This window comes from Accipiter gentilis, chromosome W, assembly GCF_929443795.1.
Source record: "Accipiter gentilis chromosome W, bAccGen1.1, whole genome shotgun sequence".
NCBI lineage: Eukaryota > Metazoa > Chordata > Aves > Accipitriformes > Accipitridae > Astur > Astur gentilis.
In genome coordinates this window covers 16,359,163-16,364,978 of record NC_064918.1, presented here as the reverse complement: position 1 = coordinate 16,364,978, position 5,816 = coordinate 16,359,163, and the positions used below count along the sequence as shown (strand labels likewise).

General features: G+C 44.9%; 1 long non-coding RNA gene across 1 annotated transcript; it reads right to left on the bottom strand.

The window, feature by feature from the left end:
- Positions 1-725: 725 nt before the first annotated feature.
- On the bottom strand, positions 726-4,932 carry LOC126035421 (uncharacterized). The gene is made up of 3 exons (XR_007504920.1): positions 4,651-4,932; positions 2,835-2,963; positions 726-998 (listed from the first exon to the last, which is right to left on the bottom strand). It is a non-coding gene; the product is annotated as an uncharacterized LOC126035421 (long non-coding RNA).
- Positions 4,933-5,816: the final 884 nt, after the last annotated feature.

The window sequence follows — 5,816 nt, the reverse complement described above, 5'->3', positions numbered from 1 at the left end:
GCTACAATCACAGTAACTACAATAATGCCCATAATTCTTTGAGCCAACCTGTTACCCCTAATAACCCAGACCATGAGGACTATGAGGAAAATGAACCATCCATACATTCTTGTGCCATCTTGCTCCACGAACTCAGCCCAGCAATCGGTAGGTGCCAGCTTTCCGTGGGCGTCCCCACAGAGGCAACGACGGCCTCACCGTACACCAGCCCGATGTTCTTCGGAAAATCCCGGTATTTATACATTTGCAGAGGAACGGGTTTTAGCACACGTGGCCAGCGGGATCCAAAAGTCCGCCTCGGTTGCAATCTATGACGCATGTGCTCGCTGGCCAGGCGCGCTGCACGAGTCATAGCCATCTTGTCTAATTGGTTCGTGGGCTTTACGATACAGTTGCGATGCACAGAGAATCTTGACCTGTTATGTTAGCCAAGGTGACCTATACATTAGTTTTTGGCTGAGGTGGTATTCATATTGCCACATCATCTATGATGCTCCAGATGATGATGGTCGCGCACACCGAACAGGAGTCCATCGTGGGCCTGTATCTGTGGAAACACAATCAACCTCGTTCCCAGGTTATTAATGGAAATAGACCTTACCCCTAATTTTGGCTTTAACTAACTTTTACATTTACCCCACACTGTCTTCCCGTAATCACGCTATGTTTAATCAAATTATGCTTAACACACTTTTTACCTAAAGCAAGTTCTATAAAACAATAAGGCACGCTGTTCTAAAAACCTCTCTGAAGGACTCGGTGTCCGCTAGTAATACTCTATTAGTTAGAATCTGTCGGATCAGTGGCTTCAGCACCCGCCGGTGCCGTGCCAGTTGCCATTGGGACAATTCTGGGTCCAGCATCAGTGCGAAGCCATGGCTTGACCCACTTAGCCAGGATCTCCCAGTAAGTTTTACTTCTGCTGATCCGCACCATTTCCCGGATTCTGGGTCCTTATACATTACCATGATTCCTGTACTTTGTTGCGTCCTTTCTGCCTGTAAAAGAACATGATGCACTACCATTGGTGGGTCTTTGTGATCACCTGTCAATCTAAGGTAATTTACCACAAATAAGGCTTTGGCCAATCGTTCCTCTGGGAGTAAGCCCTGGGTTCCCCCCTTTTTGTTTTTGCAGCATGTTCTTTTACGGTTTGGTTGGCCCATCCGACAATAGCCTGTCCTGTGGGAAGATGTGGAATACCAGTACCATGATGAATTCCTCACAAATTACAAAATCGAGCAAATCGTGTAGAACCGTAGGCTGGGCCGTTGTCCGTCTTAATTTCTTTAGGCACACCCAGTACTGCAAAAGAAGCGTGAAGATGTCATTCAATACGTAAGGACTTTTCTCCAGTTCATGCCGTGGCCCACATGGCAGCAGGATAGGTATCAATACACACGTGCACAGAACGCTTTGCACCAAACCACGTGACATGGGTGACATCCATTTGCCACAACTGCAATGGCAAAAGACCTCATCGGTTAACCCCACAGTCCAAGCCGAGCCCCTCCTCTTGACAATCAGGGCATGCTTTAAAGATACCTTGGGCGTCAGTAAGTGGTAAGTCAAATTGCTTTGCTAACATCCTAGCGGGTTGGTGCAAGAGCGCATGTGATTGCCGTGCTTTGTTGAAAACGATTCCTTGGAGGAGGCTTCCGTGGCGCTGCAACCAATTGGTCAGCTCTGTCATTTCCCGTTTCTCATCTGCACAGTGTTCTCATACTCAAGAGTTCTACCAGAGGGGTCATATCGCAATTAGTGATACCGCAAAGATTCCGCACCCACTGGATATCTCCCACAAGCTTCTGGATATCATGTAACGTTGAAATTTCTCATGTTATTTGAACCTTCTGAGGTTTAACACTGCTTACATCTATGTGCCACCCCAAATACTTCCAAGGTGCTGTCTTTTGCACCTTTTCAGGAGTGATTATTACTCCGCGATGGCTTAAGATGTCCTGAATTGAGTTAAAATCTCATCCTGTGGCAAGTTACTGAGGGAACTGCTTTCTTACAGGCTTTGATGCCTAGGCCACATACACCTGACGTATCGTGGGGGAATTGCGCATTCATTGCGGTAACACGACCCAATGGTATCTCTTATAGGGATCTGCCTTGTTAATCGATGGTACCGAAAAGGCAAACCGTTCAGCGCCATCTGGGTGCAATCTTTTAAATTTATAATTAACAAATCTCATTCTTCTGGAAGCATAACTGGAGATGGCAAACCTGGCTGCAGGGCTCCCATACTGTCCATCACCGCATTCACAGCTCTGAGATCATGTAACAGTCTCCATTTCCCACTTTTCTTGGGAATGGTAAATATTGATGTATTCCATGGACTAGTAGAAGGGACAACATGTCCCGCTCTCAATTGGTCTTCAACTAACCCTTGTATTTTTAGCAGCCTTTCAGAATTTAGCAGCTACTGATCAATCCAAACAGCCTCATCTGTTTTCCAGTTAATTTTCAGAATTGGCTACCCCTCAGTGACCACTCCTAAAAAGGATGAGTCACTAACATTGCCTTCATTTGGCTCAATAAATCATGGCCTACGAGGCCAAACAATTCAGTTGGGGTAGTCATGACATACGGACACATCGTAATGTGTTCACCATCGGGGAACACAAATGTAATCGGTAGCTGACTTACTAAGGTGGCTTGTGTGCCCCCTATCCCAGCAATACCAAAATTCGGATTGATCGATGGCCATGATGGAGGCCAAATGCATCATAAAATAATCGTAACATCAGCTCCTGTATTGATTGTCATCGGTTTCTAGACGACAACTCCATTGGGCCCTTCCAATTGCACTACCTGTTCTGGTTTACCTCTTGTTGTGTCCATGGCAAAGTATACCTGCGGTTTCCCTGTGGAGCCGAATCCACCATCTCCACGTTGTACTTCACCTGGGTTCGGAACACACGACCTGAATGGAACTAATTGTGCTATTCTGGTACCTTTAGGAATAGAAACAGGAGGGATTACAACATGAATCATAATTTTCACAGTCCCACAATAATCTGCATCAATAAGCCCTGGGAGCACCAGAATTCCTTCTAGAGCTGTTGAAGATTGCCCCATTAAAAATGCACTAAGTCCAAACCCCAATGGTCCCTTTATGTTGACTGCGGTTTCCACATCCACTCCGGAGCTTCCTGCGGTGGCGGATCTGGTGGTTGCGAGGCTGCCTGAGGGCTGGCAGCTCAAGCCCCTTGCATTCGTGTCGCCGCGTGAGGGGCCTTCGCAGTCGGTGTAAAGTTTCCCTTCTTCCTGTATTCTTGGTGGTATGGTTATCTTTCTTACACTTGTTGCAGCACTTACTGTTAACGGTACCTGTACATTTGCTCCTAATGCGTCCACGTTTGCCACAGTTAGAACACTTGACCAAGGGTGTCTTACTGGCCTTGTGTTTCTTTGTAGCTCGTTGTAGAGCTGTGGCAGCATAGGCTACTTTCTGTGAGTCCACTGATCGATCCGTGTATTCTATCATATAAACGACGTCTGCATTTTTCGGCAAACTACACAATGCTTTGCGTGTCTTTCCAGTAGCATTTTCAAAAGCGAGTATTGAGGTATCAGCGTATCAGCAGAAAAAATGAATTGCAGTATTTGGTGAGTTAACGCAAATTTGATTCCTTACTGACTCACAGCATTCCTTAATTTCTCAATGACCTTCCAGTCAAACACCTCCCATTTTTTCTGTCCATTTGATGCAATAACTGGGAATGCTTGGAGCATAGTCCCTTCTATAATGGCATCTTTTATTACACCCCTCCAATGTCTCTGCCTTTCTTCTGCAGTGGCTATTACAAGCGGCTATTACAGGCAGCTCCGCATCTATCACGGGTGCGGTTGGTTTCCCCGTCTCTTTTCTGCATTTCCTTTAACAATTCTAACATTGTCTCTTTTTGTTCTATTATTAGAGTAGACAAGTCCTTGTTTGCATTATTTGAATCAGGGTGTATGCTAGGTATAATTTGTTCATGTTGAACGGTGGTATCTGGGGGCTGTGTTTTCGTAGGCAGATTTTTACTCACTCCCTGATTCTGTAGGGTTTCCTTTAATCGTACGGTTAGGGAGGCTTAGGAACTGTCGGATGGCTGATTAATATCGGCAGTCCCAGGGAGTGGAGCAGAAGTCAAGGGCACAAGAGCAGGCGAACAAGCTCCAAAAAGTCTCTCTCGCTGCATTATGTTTTTCTCCCCGCTTTTCCCTTTCGCTTGCGGTTGGAGAGAGAGAGCAGCAAAAGCAGACGCAGACGCTTTACGATCTGCTTTCATTTTTTACAGAGTTGTCTTAATCAATTTCCATAAAGTTGCAAGATCTTTAACTTCTTTAGACCCGTCACTAATTTCATCCCATAGGGAGGTTCCGATAGCATTCCAGGTACTAAGCTCAGAAGCTGTACCCACACTAATTGAAAGGTTTCTGTCCTTGCTTCATTAGTTTTTTAGCTGATTTATCATCGTCAGTTACCATATCCCATAATACGTCTCCTAATCTACGCCATTCACTCTCCTCAAATAATAAATCCGGATTCTTAAAGCATCCCTTAACACGACCTAAAGCAACTAATCCCAAAACTTGCTTAACGCAATTTACCCCCCGCTTTTCTAAAAAGCACTGTAATAATTTTAGGGCTACCTCTTGATCCATTGCCGGCCGGCTTCTTGATACTCCTTGGTGCTACCTTGATTAAGGCACCTCGGTTAAAAAGTCTTTGCAGCCTTTTTCCAGTAGCCCTCACTGACGGCGAACCCCTTTTGGACGGTCCAGGCACGAGAGTTAACACACCAACCAAGACGATCAGCGTTCGGTTAATCTTTTGCCCCCCGGTCGCTGCTACCGGTGCTTCTCAGTGTCCGTCGCTCCAATTCCCCTTTCTTCGGTCCCCGTTCGGGCGCCATTTGTTGGAGCGGCGGAGGAATGCACATTAGTCGACCCAATATGAGTGATAGAAGTGATTCAACTTTATTTGCACGGATAGCTCATATTTATACAGTTTGCGATAATTATGCCTACTAGTCCTAATATGATTGGTACATTGCTAATGTTTATTCATTACTAAAACACACCCACTTGTGGTTGGCAGCTATGCGTGTTCAGTAACTTTCTCATGAGAACTTCTTCAAAAGTTACTTGTGAAGTTATGCCAAGGTCACACTGTCCCTGTCTTTCTCCTGATAACAGCGAGACCAGCTGTTGTTTTTCTCCCAATATCAGTAAAGCCAGCTATTTTCGGCCAAGGCCTAGTCTTGCTGCTCAAACTGACGTTCTTTCACACAGAACTCTGCTCGCACAACTTTTCCACAGGCCCATGTCCTTTTTCAGCAAGCCACTTCCCAACACTGAATATCTACTAAAAATAAATCTGATGAGCTATGATAACTAAGAATTGGTGCTTTCATTCCTTTTCTGGTTATGTTGTTCTAGTGCCTATCATTACTTTACATTGAAATTTCGTAAAGTAGTCCTACTATTTTCTGTATCTTTCTATTGCAATGAAAAGATTAAATTATCTAGGATGACCAAGAAGTAAATTGTGGAACACCAGGTAGCGCAAAACAAATGTGACTTTTACAAAAGTAACTTTTATTATTATAGTATCTCGGGTTTTTTAATCTTAGGATATAGAAAAATTTATCTTAAGATTTTATTTTATCTATGTCGTGGTTTCAGCCCAGCCGGTAACAAAGGACCACGAAGCCGCTCGCTCATTCCTTCCTCCCCCCTCCGGTGAGATGGGGAGGAGAATCGGAGGAGAGAAAAGGAAAAAAAACCCAAACCCAACCGGAACCTCGAGGGCTGAG